The following is a 21,717-nucleotide window of genomic DNA, read 5'->3' as shown; positions in this document are numbered from 1 at the left end:
TTAAGAAGTAAATAAAATGATCTTCAATTCTAGAACGCAGAGATAAGCGCCATTGAAATGCTAGTGTGCTTTGGTCTAGTCTTTTGTCTATGTATGTTTTAATATTATATACTGTTTTAATTTTTATTCATCTCATTTTGTGTTACAGTTTCTTTTTTTATTAAGTTGTGCAGGTTTGTTACATAGGTATACACATGCCATGGTGGTTTGCTGCACCCATCAACCCGTCATTTACATTAGGTATTTCTCCTAATGCTATCCCTTCCCTATCTCCTTCCCACCTCCCCCCTACCACCCTTGCTGATAGGCTTGGTATGTGAAGTTCCCCTCCCTGTGCCCATATGTTCTCACTGTTCAACTCCCGCTTAAGAGTGAGAACATGCGGTGTTTGATTTTCTGTTCTTGTGTTAGTTTGCTGAGAATGATGGTTTCCAGCTTCATCCATGTCCCTGCAAACGACATGAACTCATTCTTTTTATGGCAGCATAGTATTCCCTGGTGTATATGTGCCACATTTTCTTTATCCAGTCTATCATGATGGGCATTTGGGTTGGTTCCAAGTCTTTGCTATTGTGAACAGTGTTGCAATAAACATACATGTGCATATGTCTTTATAGTAGAATGATTTATAATCCTTTAGGTATATACCCAGTAATGGGATTGCTGGGTCAAATGGTATGTCTGGTTCTAAATCCTTGAGGAATTGCCACACTGTCTTCCACAATGGTTGAACTAATTTACACTCCCACCAACAGTGTAAAACTATTTATATTTCTTCACATCCTCTCCAGCATTTGTTTTTCCTGACTTTTTAATGATCACCATTCTAACTGGCGTGAGATAGTATCTCATTGTGGTTTTGATTTGCATTTCTCTGATGACCAGTGATGATGAGCATTTTTTCATATTTTTTTTGGCCACATAAATGACTTCTTTTGAAAAGTATCTGTTCATATCCTTCATGTTACAGTTTCTTTTGGTAATTTTGATTACCATTCGCTCCAATTAAGTCAGTCATGTAATATTTAACATACTTTTGCATGTGTTTAAAAAATGTCAGTTTAAATTTATTTTAGATACTGTAAGTAAATTGAAATTGTGAAGTATAGATTTAAAATATATTATTTTGAAATTTCCATCTGAAATGTTACATAATTTTATGTTTGTTGAGTCACTCTGTAATTAATTCTAAAGCTCATACCATGAGCTGTTCACGCTGTTAAACTTTAAAATTGATTTGAGGAAGAAAAATTTCATCAGCTGTTTTAATTTAAATAAGTATGCATGTGCTTTGCCACTGGATAATTGTGCTAACTCAGGCTGGGCGCAGTGGCTCATGCCTGTAATCCCACCACTCTGGGAGGCTGAGGTGGGTGGATTATCTGAGGTCAGGAGTTCGAGAACAGCCTGGTCAAAATGATGAAGCCCTGTCTCTACCAAAAATACAAAATTAGCCAGGCATGATGGTACACACCTGTAATCCCAGCTACTTGGGAGGCTGAGGCAGAATTGCTTGAACCCAGGAGGTGGAGGTTGCGGTGAGCCGAGGTAGTGCCACTGCACTTCAACCTGGGTGACAGAGTGAGACTCTGTCTCAAAAAAAGAAAAAAAAACTGCTCTTATCAAACAAGCCCTTGAAATTCCATTCAATTCATGAAGCCATCTCAGTTTCTTCTGGGACAGGTAGTAATTTACCCATTCTCAACCATTTAGAAATATTGTAAGTCCCTTTAACTTACTGAATCATAACAGACATTCGTTCCATTGTTTATACATAAAATTACTAAATATTAGTTAATGGGTAGTCCTAGATAAAATTTGTGAAGTTAGGTTGTCCTCTGCTCAAAACTGTTTCTGTTGTGAGTATTCTTTTTTTTCTTCTTATGCCCAAGTAATCAAATTCTGATAATGCCCATTGCATGCCTTAGGAATCTGTCTCCCATGCCCCACTCAGCTCCTCTTTCCTGGCAAGGCTTGTACTTTGGACTTTTCTGAACACCACACCTTACCCCATACTCATCAGCCAATGTTGATTCTTCTGGTGGCTGAGGGTCTTGTTGGATGACTGCATTGCTAATCTTGCCATTGCATTTCGCTGAAGTGCAAATAACTGGTAAATGATTCATGAGTCATGCCTCCCAGATTGTGTACTCATTTAATTAATGGAAGGCTTCGAAGGCTTAATTCCTAAGAGGGACTGAGCAATAATGAAAGTAGACTGAAGTATTTTGAAGGGTAGTGAAGGAAAGAAAGCTATACCCATGTGATAATTGGGTTTCCAATATAGCTGTTTTCAGTCTGAGTCTCAGAGGCTGACTTTGATGCAAGAACATTTGAGCAGGAGATAAGCTAAGGAAGTGCTCTCAAGAAAAATCAGTAGGGGCTTAAGGGAAGCAGAACAGGGAAGTGGAAGTAGCTAAGCATGGACTAATTTCAGGTCAACTCCCTTTCTCAGCCTCATCCTGCAGGGAGTTGTGTAAAGGAAATTACATTTCTGAGTTTGTCCTGGCTTGAGGAAAGGGAATCATTTGCCATAGCTTGCCCTGTGGTGGCCATAAACTCCCTGGCACTTCCTGCTGGTAAGTACGGCCAAAAAGGCTGTAGTAAACCAAGGACGGTCTCCTGAAGATCGAGATTGTGAGCTGTTAGAAGTGCAAATACAAAAGCTGGGGATGGGCATAGGAATCATAGGGATGTGGATGAAGCACCATCTGTATGCACTGTAATGGTGTGAACTTGAGAGGGAACAGAGTGGATGAACAATATCCATGCAGCCGTGACTTGGGCAGTGGGTCCTTCTTCCTGAAGGTAATTAAAGCACCAGATCAAGATATAGAATAATATAAGTACCCCAGAAGCCTTTCTTGTACTCACCTCCCATCAATAGACCCCTTGAAAAGGTAATCAGTACTCTGATTATACTTAGTTTTGCTTGCTTTGTAGCCTTATGTAAATAAAGCATACGCTATGTACTCTTCTTTGTCTGTCTTTTATATTTGACTTATTGAGAGATGCATCCACATTGTAGCATCTAGAGGTTGTTCATTCTTTTTCATTGCTGTGGAGGATTCAGTTATATAACTGTTTCACTATTTATTCTACTGCCGATGGGAGTTTGGGCCATTTCCAATTTGGGGCTATTATGAGTAATGGTGTTATAAATTTCTTTAAAGTGTATTTTGAGGCATAAATGTTTGCATTTCTGCAAGAAATATGTAAATACCTAAGAGTAGAGTTGATTACATAGACTACACATACGTTAAGCTTTAGTATAATAGATACTGCCATGTAGTTTCCCAAAGTGATTATAGCATTTTAACTCCCTCTAGCAGTATATGTGAATTTCAGTTACTCTACATTCTCTGCAATATTGGGGAGCCTCAGACTGTAAATTTTAGTCATTCTAAACATGCAGCTTGTTTGTTAAACTGTCAGTAAATTGAAAACCCACGATTAGGAATTTTGTAGAAACTTCTCTTGATATTAGCAACCTCATTTTGAGAAATGCCAATATTAGTAAATAACTACTCTCCCCACGCATATGATAACTGCTAAATATTATTATTTATTTACTCAACTGATAAACTTTTTTTATTTTTAAGCATTTGGATCTGAATCAACGAGATGTCTCTTATATTGTGTATTGCTAGAAATAAAGGGTTATGTCTATTGAAATTCGCTTTATATAGAACAAAGTTTAATGCTACATAACCCGTCAGCTAATTAACACATATCTTTAAAAAACATTTTAGGTTGGCTAGTCTTTAGCCTGGAACTTCCTAGCTCCAATTTAAAATTGAGGCACTCCAGCAAAATATGTGGGAATATTTTGACATCTGTGTATATATACATATAGGAAATGAGTCATTTTAGTGTCAGCTGAAAAAAAGCCACATTTTAGGTGTATAAGACTATTTTTAAAAGTTGTAATTTTGTGTAGACTGAAACCTGATAGCAGGTGAGAGGGAGGTGGCTGTCTGTCCATGCATGGACTGTAATTAGAGAAAGATTTGAGCAGTATGCCTGTCCTCCAATATCATTATCACTATATATCATTTTACTAGTATGATTTTATCTTTTTAAGTGTTTTAGGACTCTGCAATTTCCAGTTAATAATGTTTTTAACTTAGGTAGTAGCCAGGCTGAAAAATAAGAAGCCATTGTAGGGGGCTCCAATGATCTAAAAAAAAAATTAGGCTTTTATTAGATGGCAAATTTGTTCTACCATGTGATTTTTGTGTTAATTTTTCTCCTTATAACTAAAAAAGTCTTACAAAATAAAAGGTAAATATTGCCTCAAAAATTGTGGATACCTGTATAAAGTATGTGCCCTCAATCCTTATCAGCTAACACCTGCTTTATAAATTAATGCCTTATCAGAGATTTGTAGAGTTAGCTACAGAGTAAGTCATTAAGATGTGGTGGTTGAAAGAAAGAAAAACCAAAAATTATAGTGGAGAACTGTCTGGAGGGAAAGAAGATCTGCTCATAAATTACAGAGAGCAACAAAAATTTTAAAAATAATAAGTTTTCACAATTTTTCCAAAGCCTGCGTCTGCTTATTTTAGGATGAGCACAAACCATATGACTTCTATCTGGAGGCACTGTGAGATCAATGGTCTGGTAATGTCTGTTGATTTCCAGTATCAAATTCATAGAAGCATGCAGTGAGTAGAAGAGAAAGAATCTTGGCAATTTTGTAGTTTCTGTTCTTTCATCCAAATAGGAGAACCGGAGCTCAGCAAAGAGTGAAGAACAACCTCAGTGTCACATAAAACGTTCTCCATCCTCCATTTCCACCAATTTCTCCAAACACCTCTCTCTCCCCTTCTCTTCAACAGTTTCCATTAGTGTTTTCCATTAACACAAAACTCAGAATTCTCTCTGCCATGGGCCCTTGTGTTTTTCGATGTTTGTGTCCTTGTTTATGCAATCTCTCCACTGCAACTGTGTCAGGCAGTGGGGACAGCTAAAATGTTGATGCTGCCATCTGGGAATCACTTTCTTATGGGGTTCACTCATGTAAACAAAGAACACTTGCTCTAAAGTACAGTATAATCAACTCATGAAAATTATGAAACAAAACATGCTCTAGCTCCCCTTCTATGCCTGTTCAAATTACAGAAATTGCATTGAAATGCATTGAAATGATAGCAAACATTTTAGTAGACAATTCCATAATACACGCTGATTTTAAAAGATGGACTCAGACCATAAATTTTGAGTGATTGTTGGAAGCTAAAGGGCAGATAGAATCACCTTGCTGCAGAAATCAGAAGAGGGACAACTGAAAAATAAAGGCTGTAACAGGAGCATGTGTCACATCATCATAGCAGTTTTCTTGCCTGCCTGCCTTCCTTCCTTCCTTCCTTCCTTCCTTCCTTCCTTCCTTCCTTCCTTCCTTCCTTTCACCTCTGAACTTTTTATTGACTTCCTGTTCCCCAAAGGGTATCCTGCTTCTGCTGGCTTGATGTCTTAGAACTTTGGTGTCATTGGTCTCAGACACCCTTTTGCTATCCATTGTCCGGTGGCTGGTGGTCTTTGGATGGTTTGCATGGAGTTGCTGCTGTCCAGGGCATCACCAAGATTGAGTCCTCATCGTCTTCAAGCAGGCAGTGGTAGGTGGCGCTCTCAGCCTCCAGCTTGACCTTGATGTTCAGCAGGGCCTCCTACTCCTGGGCCTGTCGCTGTCCCTCTGCCCGGCTCTGTGCCATCTCTGACTCCAGGTGCAGCAGAATCCCATTGAGCTGCTCCATCTGCAGGGTGTAGTGGGCCTCCACCTCCCTCAGGCTGTTCTCCAAGCTGGCCTTCAGATTTCTCATGGAGTTCAGGTCCATCTTTATGGACTGGACTGTACGTCTCAGCTCTGTGAGCATCAACTCAGCATCTCCAACCTCGGTGGACTGCATGGTGACCACTGTGGTGCTCTCCTCAATCTGCTGAGACCAGTACTTGTCCAGCTCCTCTCGGTTCTTTCGAGTCAGCTCATCATATTGGGTCCGGATGTCTGCCATGATCTTGGCAAGGTCCTGAGATTTGAGGCATCTACCTCCACGGTCAACTCAGAGCTGGCAATCTGGGCTTGTAGGCCTTTTACTTCCTCTTTGTGCTTCTTCTTCATGAAAAGCAAATCCTCCTTGAGAGCCTCCATCTCTGCCTCCAGCTGCAGCTAAGTGACACTGGTCATCAGTCACCTTGCAGAGCCCATGGATGTCACTCTCCACAGACTGGTGCATGGCCAGCTCTGTCTCATACTTGACTCTAAAGTCATCAGCAGCAAGACAGGCATTGTCGATCTGTAGAACGATACGGGCATTGCCCACAGTATTTTCAAAGATCTGAGCCCTCAGGTCCTTGATTGTCTTGAAGTAATGACTCCAGTCTCTGACCTGGAGTCCCTTCTTCTCCAGGTGCTCTCGGATTTTGCTCTCTAGCTACCAGTTCTTGGTCTCCAGGCTCCTCACTCTGTCCAGGTAGGAGGCCAGACGGTCATTCAGGCTTTATATTGTCTCCTTCTCATTCTGGATCTCCCATTCCTGCCAGACCCCTGGCCATCCCTGCGGCCACGCCCCCGGACCCCATGCCGCCCCGGAAGCTGGTGGAGTGGGACACAGAGATCCAGGAACCAGAGCCCCTGGCGCCTCCATAGACGCTGACCATGCTGCTGACCGGCCAGGTGCCATAGTTGGGCACCTGGACAGAGCCTGGGAACTGGTATTTGGTGGAGAAGATGGAGCAAGTGGTGAAGCTCATGCTGTCCGGGAGGAGAGTGAGAGGGCAGGTCTCAGGCTTTGCCGATGACCCATCATAGCAGTTTTCTAAGGAAGCTGCAGAGAAACATCAAGCTCAGATCGAACAAAGCAAAGAGTGGGAGGGGCCCCTGGGCCAGGCATCAGAGCAATAAATTAAAGACTTTATTTGAGTAATCTGGGTCTCACCCTCTATCCTCTATAAGCAGCTGTTGACCCCAGCAGTGTTTACTTCAGAATGAAGTCTAGAGGGGTGTTTGTTTGATATGCAGTGAATTTTCGTAGAAGAGTCGCTTGTATGAGGCTGTGGCTGGAGATAAAGGAAAGCGGAGCCTGAGCTAACTAGGGACCTTCACATCCACATGAAGACAGGGGAAGGAAGGAGAATCACTGATTCCCTTTGTCTGTAGGACACATTTGAGAGGGGGGAAACTCTGAAGTAGGAGTTTAGACACAAGATACTCCCAGGGTGGGCAGTATAGAAGGTAATATACAACACACAGCAAGGCTGGGGATCCTCCAAGACTCGAAATAAAAGTTATTTGTACACAGTGGAGGTTTCTCAGTCTGGCCTCCTCTCAAACATTCAAGGCAAGTTTCTATATTCAGAACTTATATTCAGCGACAATAAAAGAGGCTCTCATTTGATCTGATGAAATACAATACAGACATTATCTAACAATTCGGTTTGATAAAGATAATTATAAATAGCAACCCCAAACCATAAACTTGCTAAATAAATTTAGGATAAAAGCAAATCATTAAAAATATTTAAAAGATCCAAAATGTTTCTGAGTAGCATGAATAGAAAAAACACTATCCACATTTAAACATACCCTAATATAATTTCAGAATGCCAAGGATAAATATAAAATCCAAAAAGTTGGCTGGGTGCAATGGCTCATGCCTGTAATCCCAGCACTTTGGGAGACCGAGGTGGGCAGACCATGAGGTCAGGAGTTCAAGACCAGCCTGGCCAACATGGTGAAACCCTCTCTCTCCTAAAAATACAAAAATTAGCCTGGCATGGTGGCACGTTCCTGTAATCCCTGCTACTTAGGAGGCTGAGGCAGGAGAATTGCTTGAACCAGGACCTGGGAGGCAGAGGTTGCAGTGAGCCAAGATTGGGCCACTGCACTACAATCTGGGCTACAGAGCGAAACTGTCTCAACAAACAAACAAACAAACACACAAACAAAGAAACAAATCCAAAAATTTTTCAAGAGAAAAAAAATCAGATTGCTAATGATAGAGTTCCCATGTTGAAAGTGAAGGAATAATATTGAAGTTGTGAAATAAAAAAAAATATTAACCTAGAGTTCTTTTTTGCTTTTTAAAAAAATTTTAATTAAAAAAAAATTGTCATGAGTGCACAGTAGGTGTATGTATTTATGAGGTACATAAGATATTTTGATACAGGCATACAATGCATAATAATCAACTAGGAGTAAATGGGTATCCATCACCTCAAACATGTATCCTTTCTTTGTGTTAGAAAAAATTCAATTATAACTCTTAGTCATTTTAAATGTATAATGAATTATTGTTGACTGTATTCACCCTGTTGTGCTATCAAATACTAGATCTCATTTATTCTATATAACTATGTTTTTGTACCCATTAACCAACCCTACTCCCTCACTCCACAAGTACACTTCCCAGCTTCTTGTAACCATCATTCTGCTCTCTATTGCCATGAGTTCAATTGTTTTAATTTTTAGATCCCATAAAAAATGGAGAACGTGCAAAGTTTGTCTTTCTGTGCTTGGCTTATTTCACTTAATTAACATAATGACTTCCAGTTCCATCCATGCTGTTGCAAATGACAAGATTTCATTCTTTTTCATTGCTGAATAGTGTTCCAAAGAAAATATGCACCACAATTTCTTTATCCATTGGTATGTTGATGGACACTTAGGTTGCTTCTAAATCTTGACTATTATGAATAATGCTGCAATAAACATGAGGGAGCATATATCTGTTCAATTTACCGATTTCCTTTCTTTTGGATATACACTAAGCAGTGGAATTACTGGATCATATGGTAGCTCTATTTTTTAAGGTTTTTTGTTGTGGTGGTGGTTTTTTCAGGTTTTTTTTGTGCTTAAAATTTCTTTTCTTTTTTGTTTTTTTATTTTATTTTATTTTATTATTATTATACTTTAAGTTCTAGGGTACATGTGCATAACATGCAGGTTTGTTACAGATGTATACTTGTGCCATGTTGGTGTGCTGCACCCATCAACTCGTCAGCACCCATCAACTCGCCATTTACATCAGGTATAACTCCCAATGCAATCTATTTTTTAGTTTTTTAAGGAACCTCCATACTATTCTCCATAGAGGCTCTACTAATTTACATTCCCACCAATGGGGTACAAATGTTCCTTTTTCGCTACATCCTCAGTAGGATTTGTTATTATCTGTCTTTTGGGAAAAAAGCCATTTTAACTGGGGCGAGATGATGTCTCATTGTAGTTTTATTTATTTATTTATTTATTTATTATTTGAAACAGAATCTTGCCCTGTTACCCAGGCTGAAATGCAGTGGTGCAATCTCAGCTCACTGCAACATCTACCTCCCAGGTTCAAGAGAGTCTCCTGTCTCAGCCTGCAGAATAGCTGGGATTACAAAAGCCCGCCACCACACCTGGCAAATTTTTGTGTTTTTAGTAGAGACAGGTCTTCACCATGTTGATCATGCTGTTCTCAAACTCCTGACCTCAGGTGATCCACCCACCTTGGCCTCCCAAAATGCTGGGATTACAGGTGTGAGTCATCGCACTCAGCCCAACATCTCATTAGAGTTTAGTATGCATACCTCCGATGATCAATGATGTTGAGTGCCTTTTCATATACCTGTTTGCCATTTATTTATCTTTTTTTTAGAAATCTGTATTCAGATCTTCTTTCCACTTTTAAATTGGATTATTAGATTTTTTTTCCTATAGAGTTGTTTGAGCTCCATATATTTTTGTTATTAATCCCTTGTCATAAGAACAGTTTGCAAATATTTTCTGCCATTTTATGGGTTGTCTCTTCACTTTATTGATTGTTTCCTTTACGATGCAGAATCTTTTTTTTTTTTTTTTTTTTTTTTTTTGAGACGGAGTCTCGCTCTGTCGCCCAGGCTGGAGTGCAGTGGCCGGATCTCAGCTCACTGCAAGCTCCGCCTCCCGGGTTCACGCCATTCTCCTGCCTCAGCCTCCCGAGTAGCTGGGATTACAGGCACCCGCCACCAAGGCCGGCTAATTTTTTGTATTTTTCGTAGAGACGGGGTTTCACCGTGTTAGTCAGGATGGTCTCGAACTCCTGATGTCGTGATCTACGCGCCTCGGCCTCCCAAAGTGCTGGGATTACAGGCGTGAGCCACCGAGCCCGGCCAGAATCTTTTTAACTTGATGTGATCCTATTTATCCATTTTTGCTTTAGTTGCCTGAGCTTGTCAGATATTACTCAAGAAATCTTTGCCCACTCCAATGTCCTGAAGGATTTCATCAATGTTTTCTTTTAATGGTTTCATAGTTTGGGGTGTTTGATTTAAGTCTTTAATCCATTTTGATTTGATTTTTGTACATGACAAGAGATAGGAGTCTAGTTTCGTTCTTCTGCGTATAAATATTCAGTTTTCCTGGCACCATTTATTGAAGAAACTGTCTTTTCCTCAATGTATGTTCTTGACACCTTTGTTGAAAATGAGTTCACTGTAGATGTGTATATTTGTTTCTGGGTTCTCAATTTGGTTCCATTGGTTTATGTCTGTTTTTATGCCGGTACCATGCTGCTTTGGTTACTACAGCTTTAAAGTATAAATTGAAGTCAGATAATGTGATGCCTTCAGTTTTGTTCTTTTTGCTCAGGATAGCTTTGGCTATTCTGGATCTTTGGTTACAAATAAATTTTGGGATAGTTTTTTCTATTTCCATGAAGAATGTCATTGGTATTTGGATAGGGCTTGCACTGAATCTGTAGATTGCTTTAGGGAGTATGGACATTTTAACAATATTAATTCTTCCAATCCATGAACGTGAAATATTTTTGCATTCTTTTGTTTCCTCTTTATTTTATTTCATTAGTGTTTTATAGTTTTCATTGTAAATACTTCACTTCTTTGGTTAAGTTTATTCCCAGGTATTTTATTTTATTTTGCTTGTAGCAATTGTAAAGGTAATTATTTTTTTATTTCCTTTTCAGATTGTTCACTGTTGGCATATAGAAACGCTACTAATTTTTATATGTTAATTTTGTATTCTACAGCTTTTCTGAATTTGTTTATGAGTTCTAATAGGTTTTTGGTGGAGGCTTTAGGGTTTTTACAAATCTAAGATTATGTCATCTGCTAAGAAGGATAATTTGACTTCTCCCTTTCCAATTTGGAGGCACTTTATTTATTTTTCTTGTCTGATTTGTCCCTTGTACTTCCAGTACCATGTTGAATAACAATGGTGAAAGTGGACATCATGATCATGTTCCAAATCTTAGAGGAAAGTCTTTCAATTTTTCCCCATTCAGTATGATACCAGCTGTGGGTATGTCATATATGGCTTTTATTGCATTGAGATATGTGTCTTCTATACCGAGTTTTTTGAGTGTTTTTTTTAATCTTAAAAGGATATTGAATTTTATCAAATGCATTTTTAGCATCAATTGCAATGATGATATGGCTTTTGTCCTTCATTCTGCTAATATGATGTATCACACTGATTGATTTCTGTATGTTGAACCATACTTGTATCCCTGTAAAAAGTATCAGTTGGTCATGATGAATGATCTTTTTAATGTGTTATTGAATTCAGTTTGCTAGTATTTTGTTAAGGATTTTTGCATCAATGTTCAGAGATATTGACCTATGATTTTCTTTATTTGATGTGTCTCTCTAGTTTTGATTTCAGGGTAATAACACTTGCCTCATAGAATAAGTTTGGAAGTATTTCTTTCTCCTCTATTTTTCAGAATAGTTTGAGTAGGATTGGTATTAGTCCTTCTTTAATTATTTGTTAAAATTTAGCAGTGAAGCCATGGGGGGTGCTTGGCTTTTCCTTGCTGGGAGACTTTTTATTATAGCATTGATCTTGTTACTTATTATTGGTCTTTTGGAGTTTTCAACTTCTTCAATCTTGGTAGGTTGTAAGTGTCTAGGAATTTATCCATTTTTTCTAGGTTTTCCAATTTATTGGCATATAGCTGCTCATAGTGGTCTCTAATCATCCTTTGAATTTCCGTGTTATTTGCTGTGATGTCTTCTTTTTTGTCTCTGATTTTGTTTATTTGAGTCTTCTCTCTTTTTTTGTTAGTAAGTATGGCTAAAAGTTTGTTGGTTTTATCTTTTCAAACAACCAGATTTTCCTTTTATTAATCTCTTATGTTTTTGGTTTCAATTTCATTTATTTTTGCTTGATATCTATGTTTTTTGTTTTGTTTTTCTTGTACTAATTTTGGGTTTGGTTTGCTCTTGATTTTCTACTTCTTTAACAGGCATTATAAGGTTGGTCATGTGAAGATTTTCCCCTTTGTTGATGTAGGTGCTTATTGCTATAAACTTTTCTCTTAGTACTGTTTTTGCTGTATCCTACAGGTTTTGGTACATTGTGTTTCCATTTTCATTTGTTTCAAGAAATTCTTCAACTTCCTTCTTAATTTTTTCATTGACCCACTGGTCATTCAGGAGCATATTATTTAATTTCCTTGTGTCTGTAAAGTCCCAAAGTTTGTTTCTGTTGTTATTGATTTTCTTTCTCCTTCCTTCCTTCCTTCCTTCCTTCCTTCCTTCCTTCCTTCCTTCCTTCCTTCCTTCCTTCCTTCCTTCCTTCCTTCTTTCCTTCCTTCCTTCTTTCTCTCTTCCTTTTTTCTGAGATGAAGTTTCGCTCTTACTGCCCAGGCTTGAGTGCAATGGCACGGTCTTGGCTCACTGCAACCTCCACCTTCCAGGTTCAAGCAATTCTCCTGCCTCAGCCTCCAGAGTAGCTTGGATTACAGGCATGTGCCACCATGCCCGGCTAATTTTGTATTTTTAGTAGGGTTTCTTCATGTTGGTCAGGCTGGTCTCAAACTCACAATCTCAGGTGATCCGCCCACCTCAGCCTCCCAAAGTGCTGGGATTGCAGGCATGAGCCACTGTGCCCGGCCTGTTATCGATTTCTAGTTTTACTACATTGTGATCAGAGAAAATATTTGATATGATTCCAGTTTTTTTTAAAGTATTAAAACTTGTTTTGTGGCCTAACATATTGTCTGATTTTGAGAATGATTCAGGTGCTGAGGAGAAGAATATGTATTCTTTAGTTGTTGGATGAAATGTTTTGTAAATATTTATTGAGACCATTTGGTCAATAGCATAGATTAAGTCCAAAGTTTCTTTGTCGATTTTCTGTTTAGATGATCTATCCAGTGCTACAGTGGGGTGTTGAAGTCTCCAGCTATTATTGTATTAGCGTCCATCTCTCTCTTTAACGCTAATAATATTTGCTTTCATATCTGGGTACATATATTTATAGTTGTTATATCATCTTGCTAAAATGGATCCTTTTTCATTATACAGTGACCTTTTTGTCCTTTTTATAGTTTTTGTCTATTTAGTCTAATGTAAGTATAGTTACTCCTGTTCTATTTTGGTTTCCATTTACATGGAATGTCTTTTCCCATCCCTTTATTTTCTGTCTATGTGTATTTTTATAGGTGAAGTGTGTTTCCTATGGGGAACAGATAATTGGGTCTTGTTTTGTGATCCATTCAGCCACTCTATGGCTTTTGATTGGAGAGTTTAGTCCTTTTATATTCAATGTTATTATTGATAAATAAGGACTCACTACTGCCATTTTATGATTTGTTTTCTGGTTGTTTTGTGGTCTTCTCCTCTTTCTTCTTTCCTTTTAGTGAAGGTGATTTTCTCTGGTTTTAAATTAAATTTTCTTTAATTTATTGCTTTTCATTTTTGTGTATGTGTTGTATGTTTTTTGATTTGAGGCTACTTGAGGCTTGTAAATAACATCTTACAACACATTATTTTAAACTGATGAATTCATAATTATAAAAACAAGCAAACAAGCAAAGGGAAAACTAATGAATTCTGTAGATTTTACTTGATATCCCCATGCTCTTTAACTTTCTGTTGTTTCTATTTGTGTCTCATTGTACTTCTTATCCTTCCTACTTTGTTGTAATTATTATTTTTGATAGGTTTATTGTTTAGTCTTTCTACTCAGTATATGAGTAGTTTACACACCACAATTGCAGTATCATAATATTCTATGTTTTTCTGTGTACTATTACCAGTGAGTTTTATACCTTCAGATACTTTCTTATTGCTATTAATGTCTTTTTATTTCATACTGGAGAACTCCCTTTAGCATTTCTTATAGGACAGGGTTAGTGTTGATGAAATCTTTCAGCTTTTGTTTGGGAAAGTGTTTATTTCTCCTTCATATTTGAAGGATATTTTCTTGGATATACTATCCTAAGATACATATTTTTTTCTTTTAGCACTTTATATATCTCACACCACTCTCTCCTGGCCTGTATGCCTGTATGATTTCCATTGAGAAGTCTACTGCCAGATATATTGAAAGTTCTTTGTTTGTAATTTGTTGTTTTCTTTTTCCCTCTTGCTACTTTTGGAATCCTTTCTTTATCCTTGACCTTTGGGAGTCTGATTATTAAATATCTTGAGGTAGTCTTATGTAAGTTAAATCTGCTTGGTATTGCATAACCCTCTTGTACTGGTATCTTGATATCTTTTTCTAGGTTTGAAAAATTCTCTGTTATTTCTTTGAATAAATTTCTACCCCTGTCTCTCTCTCTCTACCTTGCCTTACAGCCAATAACTCTTAGATTTACTATTTTGAGGCTATTTTCTAGATCTTGTAGGCATGTTTCATTGTTTTTTATTCTTTTTCCTTTGTCTCCTCTGACCATGTGTTTTCAAACAGCCTGTCTTCAAGTTTATCAGTTCTTTCTTCTGCCTGATCAATTCTGCTATTGAGACTCCGATGCATTCTTCATTATGTCAGTTGTATTTTTCAAATCCAGAATTTCTGTTTGATTCTGTTTAATTATTCCAATCCCTTTGTTAAATTTGTCTGATAAGATTCTGAATTCCTTCTCTGTGTTATCTTGAATTTCATTGAAGTTGCTCAAAACAGCTATTTTGAATTCTTTGTCTTGAAAGGTCACATATCACATATCCTTCTGTCTCCAGGATTGGCCCATGGTGTCTTGTGCCTTATTTTTTTTTTTTTTTTTTTTTTTCTTTCCTTTGAGGTCATATTTTCCTGGATGGTCTTGATGCATGTGGCTGTTTATTGCTGTCTGGGCATTGAAGAATTGGGTATTTACTGTAGTCTTTGCAGTCTGTGCTTATTTGTACCCATCCTTCTTGAGAAGGCTTTCAGGGTATTTGAAGGGACTTGCATGTTGTGATCTAAGATATTGGTCATTGCAGCCATATCTGCATTAGGGGGCATTCCAAGCCCAGTAATGCTGTGAATCTTCCACACTCATAGAGGTACCACCTTGGTAGTCTTGGATAAGATCCTGAAGAATTCTCTGGATTACCAGACAGAGACTCTTCTTCTCTTCTCTTACATTTCCTCAAACAGAGTCTTTCTCTCTGTGCTGAGCTGTGCAAAGCCAGCACAGCTGTGGATCTTCACCAAGGTCGGTGATAACCACTGCTTGGCTCTCACCTATGTTTGCTCAAGGGCCTAGGTCTCTACAATCAGCAGGTGGCAGAGCCAGCCAGGCTTATGTCTTTTTCTTCAGGTGGCAATTTCTCCCTGGCCATGGGTGGGTCCAGAGATGCTGTCCATTAGCCAGGGCCTGGAGTCAGGAATCTTAGGAATCTACCTAATATTCTATTCAACTGCAAATGAGTTGGCACCCAAGCCACAAGACAAAGTGCTTCCTACTCTTCCATCTCCTTTCCACAAGCAGAGGGGCCTCCTTCTGTGGCCACTGCTGCCCTAGTTCATGGAGAGTACTGACTGGCTACCACTGATGTTCATTCAAGGCTCAAGGGCTGTTCAGTCTGCTTGTGGTGAATGCTGCCAGGCCTGGGCTCTCCTTTCAGGCCAGTGGGCTCCCCTCTATTTCAGGACAGGTCCAGAAATGCTATCCAGGAGCCAAGGCCTGGAATCAGGAGCCCAAAGAGCCCACCTGGTGCTCTACCCCATTGTAACCAGGCTGTTTCCACGCCACAAGACAAAGTCTCCTTTACTCTTCTGTTTCCATTTCTCAAGCAGAATGAATCTCTCACCACAGCCACCACCACTGGGAATGTGCTAGTCACACCTGAAACCAGCACGTCTCTGAGTTACACCCAAGGCCCACAGCGAGTACTGCCTATCACTGCTGATTATTCATGCCCAAGGGTTCTTTAATCAGCACTTGGCAAATCCTGCCAGGACTGGATCCATCCCTTCAAGTCAGCGGGTTTCCTTTTCATTGAGGGTGTGTCTAGAAATGTTGTCCATGCGCTAGGTCCTAGAATGGGGGCCTCAGGATTCTGCCTGTGGCCCTGTTCTACTGTGGCTGAACTGGTATCCAAGTTGGAAGACAAAGTCCTCTTTAATCTCCCTTCTACTCTCCTCAAACAAAAGGAGTCTCTTTTGGTGCTACAAGCTGTGCTGGCTGGGGTTGGGAAATTGGCACAAGCTCCCTTGGCCACCCCAGCTGGTGTCTCACTAGGTCACGTTCCCTGCAAGTCCCCTCGCTCCACACTTAGCACAGCACCAGACCTTGCCAAAGAATTGCAGTCCTTGCAGCATAGATTGCCTTTCAGGTTTATTTAGGGCCCCAGAGTGCTGTAGGCCATGGTCTTGAGGCTTGGTAGAACTCAGGTTCTGACTGCTGGGATGGATGATTCCTTTCTGCCTAGGGCTCATGTAAATGCTCCCTGTACGGGTGCCGGCTGAGTTCTGCCTGATGTTGCTTTCTGTTGTGCTAGGGCAGTACTGAGTTCCAATGCAGTCCCACAATCCTTTGCTCTCCCTTCCTCAAGTGCACAGTCTCTTGCTGCACCACATGGCCACTGCTGAGGGATGGAGAAGGGATGGTCTCTGCAATTCAAGAGTATCTTTACTACCTTCTTCAGTGCCTCTTCCAGTGATATAAACTTAAAACCAGGTACTGTGATTGCTCACATGATTTTTGGTTCTCATGAAGGACTTTTGTGTGAATAGTTATTTAATTTGGTGTTTCTGCCAGGGGGACAATTGGTAGAGACTTTTATTTGGCTATTGTTCTCTGTCTCCTCTCTCAACCTGGAGTTCTTTACTCAGCCAAATTCACTAATGTGGGAAGGGGAAGAAAGTAATTTTTAGATATTCGAAGTCTTGGAAAGTTTAATACCTATGAATCATTTCTATAAAGCTCACTAAAGAATATACTTCAGTAAGTCAGAGAATACATCCAAGACAAAATATGTGATGTAGGAAAAATGGCAAAAAATAAGAGATGATTTCACTGTGGCAGATGAGTGAAGCCTGTTGAAAAGGTCATGCTGAGCATCTTATTTCTTTGGAGGTGTATGTGGACAATACATGTGTATTCATCTCTTATATAAATTATTAGTGTGATTACTTTTTAATAGGGCAAAAAAACCAATGTATCAACAAAGTCCAGAGGACAGAGTGACAAAGCACTTGGAGGACATTTCAGCAGAGGGGGCATTTGAACTTGGTCCTAGAAGTAGAGATGTTTGCTAAGTAGCAAAGGTAAGGTGGAAGGGTGCTCCAAGTTACTACAAGTGACCATGTGTACAAAGTAAAAGGACTTGGGTTATTCAAGAAAGAGTAAGTTGAGTGGTGATTATGGAGTGCATGGCCTGAGGTGCACCTAGAAAATAAAGTTTTAATTTCTATTTTCTATAAAGTGCCAGATGATGAGCTAAATTGATTTCCTTATCATATTGTCAAAATTACCTACTCCTATCATTCATTTTGTTCCATGACTCATTATTTGTACTGGAAAATAAAGCTTAGCACATTACAACCTGCTAGAAATTTCATGTTCTTTCTGAATTAAGAATTATCTGTTTGCTTCCAAACTCATTATGCATATATTACACAAGCAGTATAATGAGTCATATGTTACACTTTTTAAAACTAGGTCGTTAGGAAATCATAAGAAAAGATGCATAACAGTTCAAAATCTCAAGAAGCAGAGACTATGGGATGGCACTGGTGATCACCAAAACAGGTTGCTGTGGCATAAATATTATCAGTAAGTAACTTTGACTCATAGGCCATACCAGACCCACTCCAGACCACCATGACCAAGACACAGAAGCAAATGCTCTCAGACATTCAATATAGGTTTCATGTTCTTACCAAGACATTTGCTTTTACTGGAAGTGACTCATCCTAATCAGGAAATTATTTTATTTTTAATGCTCTGTTATTTGTAGATATGAATAAGCCTACATTCTGCATGGAAACATAGGCAAGCACTCAAGAACAGCTCTTTTGCAGAGTTTACTCAGAGCCAGAAGATTGCTAAACTGCAGCAACGTAAGGCCAAAAACTTGCAATCATTTATAAAGGACTTATTTTTGTTTAAATAGATGTTAGAACTCAGAGAACATATACAAAGTACTAAATGTGTATATACCATTTACAGAGCAAATAGGGAGGTAAGCAGAAGAAGCAAGACAGGAGAGAGCTGTTTGTCAAGTTTTATAGTGATAATAAAAAAGGCAAAACAATGAATGTTTAAGTGTCAACTGAGAGCTGATCATTTGTTGAAGCTTAAAGGCAGAAGAAAAGGGACTTTTGGCAAAGCAGATCTTTCCCTAACACTGTTAGTACAAAAAACAATTGGCTGCCTTTTGCAGAGATGTTCTAATCAAATACATTTCTTGAAAACGTAAAGGCATACTCAGGATGAATACAGCATGTAATATATGGCCCCACTGACATCTACGTTCTATGAAATTTTCAAATTATATTTATATTTAATTGAAATTTACATCCCTGTTTTCTTTTTAAAAAAATATTTTGAAAAGGTTGTCTAATCAATCACTGTTAGTACCAACTTTTTATTTCTGGGGATTGACTAATTAGTTTGTGGGTTATGCAGACATTTGATGACTTGTTTTTTCCTTGCATCTTGCCTTTTAAACATTATGTTAAATAGTAGCATTTTACCAAGATTGAGAGATAAGAGTTGAAATTTATACCAGTCAATTATGCTACCTTGGAGTATTTATAAAGCTTTATATATGGGTGGGTAGAGACTTTAAGGTAAAAAAAAATTTAGGTAAAAAAAAATCATTAAGGAAAGAGAAATGAAACCAATATCTAGAGTTGATTTAAATCATGTATTTGCTGTTTGTCACTCTTTCCTGCAGGAATCCAAGAGATGGTTGTGAATATTAATTAAAATAACATACAGAAGATTATACTCTGAGAATATTTCTTACTTGATATTTATCTGTGTTATATAAATTCCAAATTGGATTCCATAGAGTATATTTGCAGGTGCAAATGAATTGAACAGAAAATGCTGTTAAAACATTTCACAGAACAACCAGAAATTCAATGAAAGTATCTTGACTGCATTTTAATATTATCACAGAACACATATTCTAGTCTTATCACAAATTGTAATTGGAAAAGACTGTGATCATACTCCCTTGCACAAAGATGTGGTATCCACTCTGAGACTGGATTCTTCTAGAATTAATATGAATCTGAAGCATCTCCATGTCAACCTTATATACCGTGGGTCCTTCCTGGAATTGAGGAACTCAGATTTTCCAATTGTGCTATGTGATTTTTAGAAACAATTTGAGAATGTTCAGGTGTAAAGGGATGAAATGGAGAAGACAGTCACTTTGGGTTGGAAGAACACCCTTTGCCTGAGAACTATAAATCAGAAATCTCACTGGTTTCCAGAGAAAGTGAGAGTAGTTAGGCAGCAGTAGCTGCCTGGAACTACCTGGTTTTCCACTAGCTATACCTGAACATACTTTAAAAGGTTATACATATTTTAAAGTGCTTCATCATTATCAGGAGTGCAGTCTTTCCTGTCTTCAATCATTTGTAATGTCTCTCAATAAAGACAGTACCCAAAATGCTCTTCCTAATACCTGCAAAATAAATGAAAGGAGTCCACTAAAATTTTGATGACTGTCAAGATTGTGTCAGACATCAATCATATGGGGTTACAAGGCACTGACTTCACGGACTCTTAAAACCCTGCTTTGAAAAATTATAATCTAAAATCTTGAGGGTAATTTAGATCAATGCTCCTGATGAAATGTTTTGAAGAACTAAACTAGAGATAGTACATCAGCCGGGGAGTTATTTGTTGCCTATTTATTTATTTTTTTAGAATGTTTTCTCTGTTCAAGATTCTCTTTTGAAAGACATCTAAAAAGGTAAGACTGGGCAAGACTTTGACAGAATTTGTTCTTGCAAGTCTTCCCTGATTGACAACTATTGCTAGAATATAGTTCATGCTTTGCCTACATCAGTGATGGTGCATAATACTATTTATATTTCGAACATTTCCTCTGAGTAGATGATGTGAAGTTCATTCAAATTTATGGAGCTTCATCTTCAACCGTGTTTATTCTCTCTCTTTTTTGCTCTCTCAGACAACACACTCATTTATTCTGTTTTAACTACGTAAAAAAATAAGAATATGTTGCACTTGTTATCCATAGCTTAAAGAAAGAATTAACAAAGGAAGAATTACCAAGAAAGTAATAGCTATTTAACAAGAAGCTATAAGAAAACACTTACTCTCCTGATCCTTTCTAAATTATTATTGTAGTTCATTTCCAATGTATTACATATGTCGAGTACAATGCATATTGAAAGGCCCTTTGTGTACCTATAATATTGCTCTTATAGGTAAATGTGAGAATGTTAGCAACAGTGTTCTTTTGCATTAAGTAAGGGAGATAAATTCAATATGATTTTGGAAATAATGATCTCATTCAAAGTAGCTTGTCCTTCATTAAAAGACAAAGCATGTTTTTTTTTTGAAATAGTACTCTATTTTAATTTCTCTGATTTAAGAGAGTGTGAAAAATCTTTTTCTGCATCAAAATGCAAAAGAACTTTAAAAAATATTATTTAAAATTATCTTTGTTATTCTGGCAGTTAACTTTTTATTAAAAATTCAAATGCGCTCATTGTATAACAGAAAATCATAAAGAGAAAATATATGAACTATAAACTCACCATCCGGAGACAACACCATTAACATCTCAGAATATATTCTTCCAAACATTTTTCACACATCACACACAAAAGTATAAGTAAGCGTGTATGTATATATCAGTAGGTGTTTAATGCATGAGCACATGTGTGTATATATGGATGCAAATCTACAATGAAATTGTACTACATACAGCTATAGTATTTAAACACTGTGTGAAATTTTTGAAAATTATTTGAAAACCCTACCAACAACAGGGTTCTAGAAGTTACTCTGAATCCAAACCTAATAAAATCTTATTATAACGTTATTTTATTCCATTATATTATCAAACTATTTAAAATGTGAAGAATTTTACAAATGGGTTTTTTATTCATTTATTTATTTATATTGTTGAGTAAGAGAAGCATACCTATAATCTCCTACAAAGGCTACTGGCCTACCGTTCAGGAATCCTGAGTAATTCTCCTCACCTTAACATACATTTTATCTCTATATCTTTATCTATATCTATATCTATATCTATATCTATATCTATATCTGTATCTATCCATTCCTCACTCTTCTCTGTCTCTTGAGTATTTTAAACCTCTTTCTCCACTGGCTACCTCCTTGCAGCCCAGGACATATTCAAGTCTGGCTCATCTATAAAACAAATCTAAAAAGCTCCACTCCACTCTTGCTCTTGCTCTCTACTGTAAGGTCTCATGTTTGAGGGAGGCTTTCTTTTAACTGCCAAGGTGTTTTTTAAAGAACTAGCCTAAATTACGGGCCAGGCACAATGACTCATGCCTGTAATCCCAGC

At 38.0% G+C, this 21,717-nt stretch overlaps 1 protein-coding gene and 1 pseudogene across 3 annotated transcripts in view; both read right to left on the bottom strand.

Moving 5' to 3' along the window:
• NEUROD1 (neuronal differentiation 1) overlaps positions 1 to 21,717 on the bottom strand; it is a 1,109,848-nt gene that overhangs the window by 287,638 nt on the left and 800,493 nt on the right. The window lies entirely within an intron of this gene.
• On the bottom strand, positions 5,670 to 20,960 carry LOC126932319 (keratin, type I cytoskeletal 18-like; annotated as a pseudogene).

The sequence above is a fragment of the Macaca thibetana genome, chromosome 12 (assembly GCF_024542745.1).
Source record: "Macaca thibetana thibetana isolate TM-01 chromosome 12, ASM2454274v1, whole genome shotgun sequence".
Taxonomy (NCBI): domain Eukaryota; kingdom Metazoa; phylum Chordata; class Mammalia; order Primates; family Cercopithecidae; genus Macaca; species Macaca thibetana.
Note: the sequence above shows the minus strand (reverse complement) of the source record. Positions and strands in the feature narration are given on the sequence as shown.